We start from the raw sequence: 14,790 nt of genomic DNA, 5'->3' as shown, positions 1-14,790 counted from the left end.
TTGAACATCAGGAAGTTCATGGTTCACGTATTGCTGAAGCCTGGCTTAGAGAATTTTGAGCATTACTTTACTAGCGTGTGAGATGAGTGCAATTGTGTGGTAGTTTGAGCATTCTTTGGCATTGCCTTTCTTTCAGATTGGAATGAAAACTGACATTTACCAGTCCTGTGGCCACTGCTGAGTTTTTCAAATTTGCTGGCATATTGAGTGCAGCACTTTCACAGCATCATCTTTCAGGATTTGAAATAGCTCAACTGGAATTCCATAACCTCCACTAGCTTTGTTCGTCGTGATGCTTTCTAAAGCCCACTTGACTTCACAGTCCAGGATGTCTGGCTCTAGGTCAGTGATCACACCATCGTAATTATCTGGGTCATGAAGATCTTTTTTGTACAGTTCTTCTGTATATTCTTACCATCTCTTCTTAATATCTTCTGCTTCTGTTAGGTCCATACTTTTTGTGTCCTTTATCGAGCCCATCTTTCCATGAAATGTTCCCTTGGTATGTCTAATTTTCTTGAAGAGATCTCTAGTCTTTCCCATTCTGTTGTTTTCCTCTATTTCTTTGCATTGATTGCTGAGGAAGGCTTTCTTATCTCTTCTTGCTATTCTTTGGAACTCTGCATTCAGATGCTTATATCTTTCCTTTTCTTTGCTTTCGCTTCTCTTCTTTTCACAGCTATTTTTAAGGCCTCCCTGTTCAGTAAACCCTTAATCCAATTTTCTGTTGATGGGTGGGACTGTGTTCCCTCCCTGTAGTTTGGCCTGAGGCCAAACTATGGTATGGGTAATGGCGAACTCCTCCAAAAGGGCTTCTGCCAGCACACCCCAAGGCTCCTAGGACTGTTATATTCAGTGCTCCTGACTCCACAACAGGCCACCATCAACCTATGCCTCTGCTGGAGACTCCTGGACACTCACAGACAAGTCCAGCTTAGTCTCTTATGTGATCATGCCTCCTTTCTCCTGGGTCCTGGTGCACACAGGGTTTTGTTTGTGCCCTCCAAGAGTGTTTCTCCAGTCCTATGCAAATTCTGTATCAAATCCCACTGGCCTTTAAAGTCAAATCCCTTGGGGTTTTCAGTCCTTTTGTCAAATCCCCAGGTTGGGGAATCTGTGGTGGGCCCTAAAACTTTTGCAACAGTGGGAGAACTTCTTTGATCTAATTGCTCCCAATTTGTGGATCATCTGCTCCATGGCTCTATAATAGGGCTAATGGCAACCTCGTCAAAGAGGATTTATGCCAAGTGGTGGGCCTCCCAGGTCTGCTGCAGCCAGAGCCCTGTCCCTGCAGCAGGCTACTGCTGACCTGTGCCTCTGCAGAAGACACTTAAACACTCAAAGGCCTATAAGTAAATACAAAAGAAATAAGTAGACCTATAAGTAAATTAAAAATAAATATAATATTGAATCAATTTTTGGATGGAATATTTCTGGTTTTATCTGATGGTTTTTATTAGATTATTATTATTAATTTATTTTTAGTAAATATTTTGCCCTGGGAAGGTTTCTTTAAGTATGGCATTTTCCTGATGCATTTAGAGTATGATTGACCTGGTCAATATTTTTAAAGAATACTTGTTACAGAAATTAATGTACTCTCTAATCAACCAATTCTGGTTGTTTTTTTTAATTCTTTAAAATTTATTTTTAATTGGAGGATAATTGCTTTACAATGTTGTTCTGGTTTCTGCTGTACAACAATGTGAACCAGCCATAAATATACATACATCTCCTCTCTCTTGAACCTATTCTCCCACCCCTATTCTTTCTTAAGACTGAGTAATATATCATATCTTCTTTATTCACTTATCTATTGATAGGTACTTCAGTTGCTTCCAAATGCTTTGAATATAAGGCAGGTATATATCTTTCTAATTAGTCTTTCCATGTTTTTTGGATAAACACCCAGAAGTAGAATTACTGGATCCTGTGGTAGCTCTATTCTTAAATTTTTGAGGAACCTCCATACTATTTACCATAATGGCTGCACCAATTTATATTTCCACTGACACTGTACAAGGCTTTCCTTTTCTCCACATCCGTACCAACCCATGTTATTTGTTCTCTTTTTGATAATAGCCATTCTGACAGGTGTGAGATGATATTTCATTGTGGTTTTGATTTGCAAGAAATAAACTATACATTTAAAGCCAGTATTATTTGAGGCATGCTGGATTGTTCTGTCGTCAATTTGGCTAATATGGGAGTGCATTTCCCAGAATCCTTTTCCTTATATAGTTCCAGGTTAGAGTTGACCACAAGAAGAATTTGTTCATGATTTGAGAAGCAGAAGTGAAACAGTAGCCATGTCTGACTTAAGGTCTCCATGGTGATGACCAAATGTCATGGTGCTCGGTGCCTTCAGTTTGTCCACTCCACTCTGTTCTACACTAGTCTTTTCTTCCCAGCTGCTTGCCCTTCTGATCAATAGCAGTTGTAAGCCCACCACCAGACATGTAGCAGTGGACACACAGAGGTTATAGTTATGGAGAGACATAGCTTCCCTTGGAGTGCTCAGCCAGCTCTCCAATCACAGTCCTACATTGGCTACTGGGCTTCTGAGATTTCCTTGCAAGCTTCCACTTGTACCCCTACCCCAGGACTTCAGGAGGATTGCTTATAACAACTATTCTTCCAACTTCCTCTTCCAGATCTTTACTTCCTCAGCTCCTCCCACAGTTGTGCAATCTCTAGTTCTGGTAATAAGTTCCTTGTCTAAAAACACACATAGTGACTCTGTTCCTTCCCTGAACCCTTATGATACATTCAAATGTGTATGTCTTAAAACATATGTAGACCACGTTTATACCAACTGTCACGTACATTGCCACATTAAATCTTCCTAAGAACTACAGAAAGGTAGCACTGCTATTATGTCCATTATACAAATGTGGAAATGGATTTAAAGAAGTTAAGTAAGGACTTTCTGATGGTCCTGTAGCTAAGACTCTGAGCTTCCATTGCAGAGGGCCTAGGTTCGATCTCTGGTCAGATACCACATGCTGCAACTAAGATTTCGTATTCCACAACTAAGACCTGGTGCAGCCAAAAAAAAAAAAAGTTAAGTAATATGTTCACATTGTCATGCAGCAAGCAAGTGATGAAGTCAAGTTTATAACCCAGGTTACCTGATAGAGCCCAAGAGCTTAACCATCAGATGTTAATACCTATCTACCTTCTGTACAGGAATTCTACCCTAATTCTTATCCTTTCTTACTTTAGTGACTTTATGTTAATCATGCTACCTGTTCCAACAGCCATATTATACAGCAATTAATAAAGATTGCAAATATGTCATCAGGATTTAGTTAATAGCTTAGGAAAGAATCCGTTTTATTGAAAGTCTGTTCATCTATTTCTACATCAGTTCCCAAAAAGCAAAACCCCTGGTTAGGTAGAACTCCATTCTAGGCAAGTTTTAGGGTTTTTCTCATTTTGTTTAATATTTTAAAATTGAGGAATGATTAATGACACATCCTTGGCATATTGCCTATGAAAACAGAGACTTTAAGTTAAGTTGCCACACTCAGTTCTTGTGTGTGTGTACCAAAAGAAGCATTCTCATAAATTTTATTACATCATCCTGAAGACTTTCAAAACAACCTATTTCGTCAATATTTTTGCTGAGTATATTCCATTGTAGGTTAGTGCAACACAGTAGGTATAATTACCTGTGCTATACAGTAAATCCTTGTTGCTTATCTATTCGATAGTAGTTTGTAAATGTTAATCTCATACCTCTAATTTGTCCCTCTCCCCTTCTCTCTCTCCTTTGGGAACCACAAGTTTGTTTTCTATGTCTTGTGTGTCTGTTTCAGTTTTGTATATACATTCATTTGTGTTGTTATTTGTCATTGTTGTTCAGTTGTGAAGTCGTGTTTGACACTGTGTGACCCCATGGACTGCAGCATGCCAGGGTTCCCTGTCCATCACCAACTCCTGGATCTTTCTCAGACACATGTCCATCAAGTTGGTGATGCCATCCAACCATCTCATCATCTGTCATCCACTTCTTCTGCCTTCAATCTTTCCCAGAATCAGGGTCTTTTACAATGAGTCAGTTCTTTACATTAGGTGGCCAAAGTATGGAGTTCCGGTTTTGGCATCAGTCCTTCCAGTGAATATTCAGGAGTGATTTCCTTTAGGATTGACTGGTTGGATCTCCTTGTAGTCCAAGGGACTCTCAAGAGTCTTCTCCAACATCACAGTTCAAAAGCATCAGTTCTTCAGTGCTCAGCTTTATTTATGGTCCAACTCTCACATCTGTACATGACTACTGGAAAAAATCGTAGCTTTGAATATACAGACCTCTGTTGGCAAAGTGATATCTCTGTTTTTTAATATACTATCCAGGTTGTCATAGCTTTTCTTCCAAGGAGCAAGCGTCTTTTAATTTTGTGACTTCAATCACTGTCCGCAATGATTTTGGAGCCCTAAAAAACAAAATCTGTCACTGTTTCCATTGTTTCCCCATCTATTTGCCATGAAGTGTGGGGACCAGATGCCATGATCTTTGTTTTTTTAATGTTGAGTTTTAAGCCACCTTTTTCATTCTCCTCTTTCACCTTCATCAAGAAGCTCTTTATTTCCTCTTCACTTTCTGCCATTAAAGTGGTGTCATCTGAATATCTGAGGTTGCTGATTATTTAGATTCCACATATAGGTTATATCATATAGTGTTTGTCTTTCTCTGTTTGAGATATTTCAGTAAGCATGATATCCTCTAGGCATATCCACATTGCTGCAAATGGCATTATTTCATTCTTTTTTATGACCAAGTAATATTCCGTTTCATAGATATACACCACATATTCTTAATCCAGTTGCTTATTGATGGGCCATTTGTTTACTCCATGTTTTGGCTATTATAAATAGTGCTGGTGTGAACATTAGAGTGCATGTATCTTTTAAAATTACTGTTTTCATGTTTTCCAGGTATATACCCAGGAGTGGAATTGATGGATCATATGGCAGTTCTGTTTTTAACATTTTAAAGGAATCTCCATATTGTTTTCAAAAATGGCTGCACCAATGTATATCCCCACCAGCAGTACGTGAGGGTTCTCTTTTCTCCATATTCTCTCCAACATTGTTTGTTTATAGACTTTTTGGTGATAGAAATTCTACCTCATTGTGATTTTAATTTCTATTTCTGTAATAATTAGTGGTGGACAGCAAACAGCAGCTGCATGATGCTGTACTCCAAGGCCAAACTTGCTTTTTACCCCAGCTGTTTCTTGACTTCCTACTTTTGCATTCCAGTCCCTTATAATGAAAAGGACATCTATTTTAGTTGTTAGTTCTAGAAGGTCCTGTAGGTCTTCATAGACCTGTTCAACTTCAGCTTCTTCAGCATTACTGGTCGGGGCATAGACTTGGATTACAGTGATACTGAGTGGTTTGCCTTGGAAATGAACAGAGATCATTCTGTCGTTCTGCATTCCAGTACTGCATTTCAGAATCTTTTTTTGACTACGATGGCTACTCCATTTTTTCTAAGGGATTCTTGCTCACAGTAGTAGATATAATAGTCAACTGAGTTAAATCCACTCATTCCAGTCCATTTTAGTTCACTGATTCCTAAAATGTCAATGTTCACTCTTGCCATCTCCTGTTTGACCACTTTCAATTTGTCTTGATTCATGGACCTAACATTCCAGGCTCCTATGCAATTTTGTTCTTTACAGCATCAGACTTTACTTCCATCACCAGTCACATCCACAGCTGGGCATTGTTTTTTCTTTGGCTCAACCTCTTCATTCTTTCTGGAGCTACATCTCCACTCTTCTCCAGTAGCATATTGGGTACCTACCGACCTGGGGAGTTCATCTTTCAGTGTCCTATCTTTTTGCCTTTTCATATTATTCATGGGGTTCTCAAGACAAGAATACTGAAGTGGTTTGCCATTCCCTTGTCCAGTGGGCCACATTTTATCAGAACTCTCCATCATGACCCATCCATCTTGGGTGGCTGTACACGGCATGGCTCATAGTTTCATTGAGTTAGACAAGGCTGTGGTCCATGCGATTAGATTCGTTAATTTTCTGCGATTGTGGTTTTCATTCTATCTGCCCTCTGATGGAGAAGGGTAAGAGGTTTATGGAAGCTTCCTGATGGGAAAGACTGACTGAGGGGAAAAACTGAGTCTTGTTCTGATGGACGGGGCCATGCTCAGTAAATCTTTAATCCAATTTTTTGTTGATGGGTGGAACTGTGTTCCCTCCCTGCTATTTACCTGGGGCCAAACTACTGTGGAGGTAATGAAGATAACGGTGACCTCCTTCAGAAGGTCCCATGCCTGTACTGTCACACTTAGTGCCCCTGACCCTGCAGCAGGCCACCACCCACCCACGCCTCTGCTGGAGACTCCTGGACACTCACAGGGAAGTCTGAGTCAGTCTCTTGTGGTGTCACTGCTCCTTTCTCCTAGGTCGTTGTGCACAAGGTTCTGTTTGTGCCCTCCAAGAGACTATTTCCCAGTCCTGTGTAATTTCTGACAGCTCTATGGTGGGGTTAATGGTGACCTCCTCCAAGAGGGCTTATGTCATACCCAAGTCTGCTGTCACTGTGGCAGGGGCCAGATAATCACGATGATGGGATCACTCACCTAGAGTCAGACATCCTGGAATGTGAAGTCAAGTGGGCCTTAAGAAGCATCACTATGAACAAAGCTAGTGGAGGTGATGGAATTCCAGTTGAGCTATTTCAAATCCTAAAAGATGATGCTGAGAAAGTGCTGCACTCAATATGCCAGCAAATTTGGAAAACTCAGCAGTGGCCACAGGACCGGAAAAGGTCAGTTTTCATTCCAATCCCAAAGAAAGGCAGTGCCAAAGAATGCTCAAACTACCACACAATTGCACTCATCACACACGCTAATAAAATAATGCTCAAAATTCTCCAAGCCAGGCTTCAACAATATGTGAACCATGAACTTCCAGATGTTCAAACTGGTTTCATAAAAGGCAGAGGAACCAGAGACCAAATTGACAACATCCACTGGATCATCAATAAAGCAAGAGAGTTTCAAGGAAACATCTATTTCTGCTTTATTGACTATGCCAAAGCCTTTGACTGTGTGGATCACAATAAACTGTGGAAAATTCTGAAAGAGATGGGAATACCCGACCCCCTGACCTGCCTTTTGAGAAACCTATATGCAGGTCAGGAAGCAGCAATTAGAACTGGATGTGGAACAACAGACTGGTTCCAAATAGGGCAAGGACTACGTCAAGGCTGTATATTGTCACCCTGCTTATTTAACTTATATGCAGAGAACATCATGAGAAATGCTGGGCTGGAAGAAGCACAAGCTGGAATCAAGATTGCTGGGAGAAATATCAACAACCCCAGATATGCAGATGACACCACCCTTATGGCAGAAAGAGAGAAGAACTAAAGAGCCCTTTGATGAAAGTGAAAGAGGAGAGTGAAAAAGTTGGCTTAAAAGTCAACATTCAGAAAACTAAGATCATGGCATCTGGTCCCATTACTTCATGGCAAATAGATGGGAACAGTGGAAACAGTGGCTGACTTTATATTTTTGGGCTGCAAAATCACTGCAGATGGTGACTGCAGCCAAGAAGTTAAAAGATGATTACCCCTTGGAAGAAAAGTTATGACCAACCTAGACAGCATAGTAAAATGCAGAGACATTACTTTGCCCACAAAGGTCCATCTAGTCAAGGCTATGGTTTTTCCAGTAGTCATGTATGGATGTGAGAGTTGGACTATAAAGAAAGCTGAGTGCTGAAGAGTTGATGCTTTTGAACTGTGGTGTTGGAGAAGGCTCTTGAGAGTCCCTTGGACTGCAAGGAAATTCAACCAGTCCATCCTAAAGGAAATCAGTCCTGAATGTTATTTGGAAGGACTGATGTTGAAGCTGAAACTCCAATACTTTGGCCACCTGTTGCAAAGAGCTGACTCATTTGAGTAGACCCTGATTCTGGGAAAGATTGAAAGCGTGACGAGAAGGGGATGACAGAGGATGAGATGATTGGATGGCATCACTGACTCAATGGACAGGAGTTTGAGTAAACTCAGGGAGTTGGTGATGGACAGGGAGGCCTGGCATGCTGCAGTCCACAGGGTCGCAAAAAGTCGGACACGACTGAGCGACTGAACTGAACTGAATAATTAGTGATATTAAACATTTTTAAAATGTGCCTTTTAATCATTTGCATGTCTTCTTTATAAAGATGTTTATTCAAGTCGTCTGCCCATTTTTTGACTGGATTGTTTGGGGGGGGTCGGTTATTGTTGTTTTGTTTCATTTTATTTATATTTAGTTGTATGAGTGACTTGTATATTTTGTATTAACCACTTGTCAGTCACATAATTTGCAAATATTTTCTACCATTCAGTAGGTTGTCTTTTTGTTTTGTTGATCGTTTCCTTTGCTGTGCAAAAAGCTCTTAAGCTTTTGTCAAATGCTTTTTCTGCATCAATTGGATGATCATGTGGATTTTGTCTTTTGTTAATGTGATGTATCACATGGTTTGATTTGTATAGGTTGAACCATCCTTCTGACTGGAATAATTTCCACTTGATCATGGTGTATGATCCTTTCTGTATATTGTTAGATTTGGTTTGCTAATATTTTGTTGAGGTTTTTTTGCATCTATATTCATCAAAGTTATTAGCCTGTAGTTTTCTTTTTTGGTAGTGTCTTTATCTGGTTTTGATATCAAGGTAATGGTGATCTTACAGAATGAATTTGGGAATGTTCTCTCCTCTTGAATTTTTAATAATTCGAGGAGGATTGGTGTAAGTTCTTCACTATATAAAGCAACCTAAGTTTTTAAAGAAGACATGTTTGGGAATAGATATATTATTGCCCTTTGTCTCAACAATTTAGAGTACATTTCCTAGGAACAAAAATGTGAAAAGTGAAGGTGTTAGTCACTATGTTGAGTCTGACTCTCTGTGACCTTGGGAATTGTAACTTACCAGGCTCCTCTGTCCATGGAATTCTCCAGGCAAGAATACTGGATTGGATAGCCATTCCTTTCTCCAGAGGATCTTCTTGACCCAGGGATCAGACCTGGGTCTTCTGCATTGCAGGTGGATTCTTTATCATCTGAGTCACCAGGGATACACTCCTAGGGACAAGTATATTCTTTATGAAAGCTCTATACAGTTATCCAATTCAAAATGTTGACATGGATACTTCATTCTAGGAAACATATTCTGATTTTGTCGCAGTAATGCCCTTTATGTTACTCTTTTTTTCTTCCAGCATGGGATCCAAGATCACATATTACATTTAGTTGTCATATTTCTTTGGTCTCCAATATGGAAAAATTCCTCAGTCTTTGCTTGCTATTCATAACATTGACATTTTTAAAGACTCTATTCTATTTTATAGAATGTTTCTCAGTTTGGATTTGTCTGATGTTTCCTCATGATCTGATTCAGGTTACGAATTCCTGATTGACAAATAATAAAAGTGATGATTTTTTCTCAGGATATCAGATCTGGTGGGAACACTGTATAATACTTCATATTATTTTCATTGTTTTCTACTGTGGTGCATATAATTTCCTCTCCCCAAATCCAGCCCCAATATATTCTGAAAGAACAGGTCAGAGCCTGACTTTGGGCTGTAAATGAAACTAAAGTCAGAAGTATGGTACATCTTGGGAATTTACTATATACACATACAGGGAAGGGAGAAAGAAGACAGGCAACAAGAGTTGCTACAAAGTTCTTCTGATTTCTCTTAGATCCCAGTACTCTCTAGGGAATCTGAGGCCTTATTTTGTTGGCCAGTATGGAAGATACCATCAACACCATGATCCCTTCCCACAACTTACTATTTCTGTACATGCAGTGTCCTACTGCTGCCTCATGACTGCCTGAGGGCTTTCTCTCAGCCTAGGGGTAGAGCAGGTTCTAAGTGCTGGGAAGTTAATACCCATGGGAACAGCTCTCAGCAAGTGACTGAGAAGAATGAGAGAATAAGCGCCCCAGCTTCCTCTTCCCCTAGTGGGATACTGCTCAGAGGTTCCACTCATGATTCATAAGCATTGGGGTGCATGTATCTTTTCAAATTAGTGACTTTTGTTTTTTCCAGATATATACCCAGGTATGGAATTGCTGGATTCCACACCTGGAATTGCTCCTTTCTACACTAGACTCTTCTTCCCAGCTGCTAGCCCTGCTGATCAACAGTAGTTGAAGGCCCACCACCAGACATAGCAGTGGACACACATAGAAGTTACAGTTACAGAGAGGCATAGCTTCCAGTAGAGTGCTCAGCAAGCTCCCCATTCACAGCCCTAATATCCACTGATGGATGTGCTTGGCTTCTCAGATTTCCTTGCAAGCTTCCTTTGTCCACCCACCCCAGGGCTTCACGAGGATTGCTTATAACAACTATTCCTCCAACTTCCCCTTCCAGATCTTAACTTCCTCAGCTCCTCCCACAGTTGTGTAATTCTTGTCTAATAACATGCAGAGTGGCTGTGTTGTCCCAGTGGTAATTTGCCAATTACTGTAACTGCTCCTCCCCTTCCCTAATTTACCTCTCTTTTCCCTATCAAGGCTTCCTAAGATCACCTCTCAAACTACTTGCACTGAAATCTTTTGTGTAGGATCTGCTTCCAAAAAATACACCCCAAGACAGCTGTCTTGTGGGACTGTCCCAAAATAATTGGCTAAAATTCTCCATTTTATCAAACTTGAAATTTTACCCATTAGAGATGCATATGGAGTGTCGGGTATGAAGTTGAGAAATTCAAATTCCCCTTTCAGGATTAAAAATTGGTTATATTTTTTCCATATCTTAGGGGAAAATATTTGGTTACGTTGTTTTCCTCTTGTTAATTTTCAACCTGGCCTCAGTATTGCTCAGAAAAATCATTAACCATCATGAAGTAAGTTAAACTCCTGATACCTCATATTGGAGACAGCCTAATAGAGTTGTCAGTGTCAGAAGAAGAATGATCTCAACCCTACCTCTGTCATTGGAGTTGAGAGACTGAATACACAAGCGGACAATGGCCAAACTATATATAAAAGTAGAACTCTGACCCATAAGAGGGAATCAGAACATGTTACCCAGTACACGCTGTTGAGGAATATTGATAATTTTGGCATATTGATAATACTGATAATTTTGAGAAGGCAATAGAGAAACAGCAGATCTAGGAAGAGTTTCCCACCCTCCCCCTTTCTGCCTTAAAACAGGTCACAAATTTCCCATGAAAAAGGTGGCCTCCTGGTGCCAGAAAGAAGAGAACATTCTTATCACCAGAGACAGTTGATACCAAGATGAGACTGCAGTAACAAACCTTAGCAGAATAACCTTTCTTCCATTAGTTTCCCCCATATTTGTAGTCACTTTTGCACAACTTACTGCCCACAGAATCCCAGACTCCTTTCCTTTGTCTAGTCATTTTACCCCAATTTATAGCCCTTGATAAAAATGATATGTCAACCTGTGAGTCGAATCACTTCTTTGGGGTTTCCAGTTCTTTTTTATGAAGCCCTCATACCATGTAAAGATATTAACATCAAATAAAGCTTGTGTACTCTTCTCCTCTTAATCAGTCTTCTGTCAGCTTAATTATCAGAGTGCATCTACTAAACCTAAGAGGGTAGGATAAAAGTGTTTTCTCCCCTATATCCATAACCTGAAGCAACTTGTCCCAGAATCCAATGTATTATTTTCAATAACAAGCTCAGAAAGCCAGCATGAAAGTCAGGCTTGTGGAAGACAAATTGCCATCTTTAGAGATAGTCCAGGAAACCAAACAATAACACCTATGACAACTAGAACTGTATGGTCAAGACTTGATTAATAATTGACATGTGCTCAGTCACTCAGTCATGGCCAACTCTTTACGACTCCATGGACTGCAGCCTGCCAAACTTCTCTGTCCATGGAATTTTCCAGGCAAGAATACTGGATTGGGTTGCCATTTCCTACTCCTGGGGATCTTCCCGACTCAGGAATCACATGTGTCTCCTGTGTCTCCTGCATTGGCAGGCGGATTCTTTACCACTGAGTCACCCAGAAACCCCTAATGATTGACAGCTTACCTAATTTTTGTTCCTACTTCCAACTTAGAACCAATCAGAGAAAGCCATACATACACCCTAACCAATCACGTAGGACACCTCACTTCTAGTTAGCTTACCTGGCAGTTTCCCCATGCCAATAGCCTTTATTTCAGGCATATTTGAAGGCTTCCCTTTTTATTTCACTATGAAGCTTTCCCACTCCTCTGCCTGCCTTTGAGTCTCTGCCAAAACACAAGTGATAGTGGCTGACTCCCTTGCTATAGGTCTTTGCTTTTATTTCCACATAATGCCTACCCTTGTAACTTTCTACATGGGGCTAGTATTTGAAGTTATACCTTATCTTCTCCATCTGCATTGTCCTAATATGAATGGCATGCAGTTTTAGACTTCCAAATATAATGGTGCTTTTTCATCCCTAGATAAGCTTGCACTTTAATTTTAGTGAAACAAAATTTTAGGACATCAAGAGGAAAATGCCATAGGATTTCACATGTCCTTTTCCCACTATCAAATTCACTCACAAAAACAATATTTAGATTTTACCAACACTGCTTTTGTCCCATATCCCTTGCTTTAAAATGGGAATCTACAATTGTGTGAAGTTTCCTAGTCTCTGTGTCTGAAGGCTGAAGACTATTGAGTAAGCTACCCGGAGCTTTACTGTTGTCTTCAGAAAACCTTCCAAGGGATGTGAAGGAGTGTCTCGGCCATGTTAAGTCCACGTGGTATAATTGTCTTACAGCCTCTCAGGCTGGTTATTTACATATTTGTTCTCAGCCCTCATTCTCACACTTGTGTGCTCTACAGAACATTGTAAGGTGCTTAAATTCTGTAACCTACATATATCTGATGATTTGGGGTCAGATCCTGCTGATGGAGGGAGATTTAAAAGCAAGAGGAGGGGAGATGTGACTCTCCAGTTTTTTCCAGGTTCAAACAGTAGTTGAAACAACAAAGATTGCCTCAGTGATCAAAGAAAGAAGGGGACAATAGTACTGGTGTCAGAGGCAACAGTAGCAGTGATGTCTGGGTCAGGGGAAGCTGCAGTGACTTTGTCAGCCCAGGTTTCAGGCTCCTGGGCTGTGGCTCAGGCAGCTGGGCTCCAGTAACAGAAACCTTAGCTGCAAACATCCTTGATCTCTGCTTAATGCTTTTGCTCTCCTAACCCAGAAACGGTAGTCTTGATTACAAAGAATAACCTTCCTCTCTTCAGATTTCCCAATAAGGTTAACCAATTCCTTTATTTTGGGGGGCTCCAAAATCACTGCAGATGGTGATAGCAGCCATGATTTCAAAAGATGTTTACTCTTTGGCAGGAAAGTTATGACCAACCTAGACAGCATATTAAATAGCAGAGACATTACTTTGCCAACAAATGTCTGTCTAGTCAAGGCTATGGTTTTTCCAGTAGTCATGTATGGATGTGAGAGACAGACTATAGAGAAAGCTGAGCACAAAAGAATTGATGCTTTTGAACTGTGGTGTTGGAGAAGACTCTTGAGAGAACCTTGGACTACAAGGAGATCCAAACAGTCCATTCTAAAGGAGATCAGTCCTGAATGTTCATTGGAAGGACTGATGTTGAAGCTGAAACTCTAATACTTGCCACCTGATGCAAAGAGCTGACTCATTTGAAAAGACCCTGATTCTGGGAAAGATTGAAGGTGGTATGAGAGGGGATGACAGAGGATGAGATGGTTGGGTGGCATCACCGACTGAATGGACATGAGTTTGGTAAACTCTGGGAGTTGGTGATGGACAGGGAGGCCTGGCCTGCTATAGTCCATGGGGTCGCAAAGAGTCAGACACAACTGAGCGACTGAACTGAACTGAACTGAACCTGGAAATGGTAGTCTTGATTACTCGAAGAGTAACCTTCCCCTCTCCAGATTTCCTAATAAGGTTAACCAATTCCTTTATTTAAATATCTTCTGGTTGAAAGAATAGGTTGGTTCTTGTTTGCTTAATTGCATAATGAATGTTGAAGATCCTCAGTAGAGACTTTGAATTAGAATTCTACCCTAAGTGAAATCTCAATGCATCTTTGTTTTGTTCTCTTTAGGATATAAAGGGACAAATTTCTTTCTTATCTCTTTGGGAAGATATTTGCCTTAAAGAGCCTCAGTGGATTTGCATAGATTATTCATTCTGGCTTAGTACAGTTCAGTTCAGTCACTCAGTTCAGTTCAGTCCCTCAGTCGTGTCCAATTCTTTGCGACCGCATGAATCACAGCACGCCAGGCCTCCCTGTCCATCATCAAATCCGGGAGTTCACTCAGACTCACGTCCATTGAGTCAGTGATGCCATCCAGCCATCTCATCCTCTGTCATCCCCTTCTCCTCCTGCCCCCAATCCCTCCCAGCATCAGAGTCTTTTCCAATGAGTCAACCCTTCGCATGAGGTGGCCAAAGTACTGGACTTTCAGCTTTAGCATCATTCCTTCCAAAGAAATCCCAGGGCTGATCTCCTTCAGAATGGACTGGTTGGATCTCCTTGCAGTCCGAGGTACTCTCAAGAGTCTTCTCCAACACTACAGTTCAAAAGCATCAATTCTTCAGTGCTTAGCCTTCTTCACAGTCCAACTCTCACATCCGTACCTGACCACTGGAAAAACCATAGCCTTGACTAGATGAACCTTTGTTGGCAAAGTAATGTCTCTGCTTTTGAATATGCTATCTAGGTTGGTCATGACTTTCCTTCCAAGGAGTAAGCATCTTTTAATTTCAGGGCTGCAGTCACCATGTGCAGTGATTTTGGAG

Source organism: Bison bison, unplaced genomic scaffold (assembly GCF_000754665.1).
Source record: "Bison bison bison isolate TAMUID 2011002044 unplaced genomic scaffold, Bison_UMD1.0 scf7180017864390, whole genome shotgun sequence".
Lineage (NCBI taxonomy): Eukaryota > Metazoa > Chordata > Mammalia > Artiodactyla > Bovidae > Bison > Bison bison.
The sequence above is the reverse complement of the archived record's forward strand: the minus strand, read 5'-3'. Positions refer to the sequence as shown.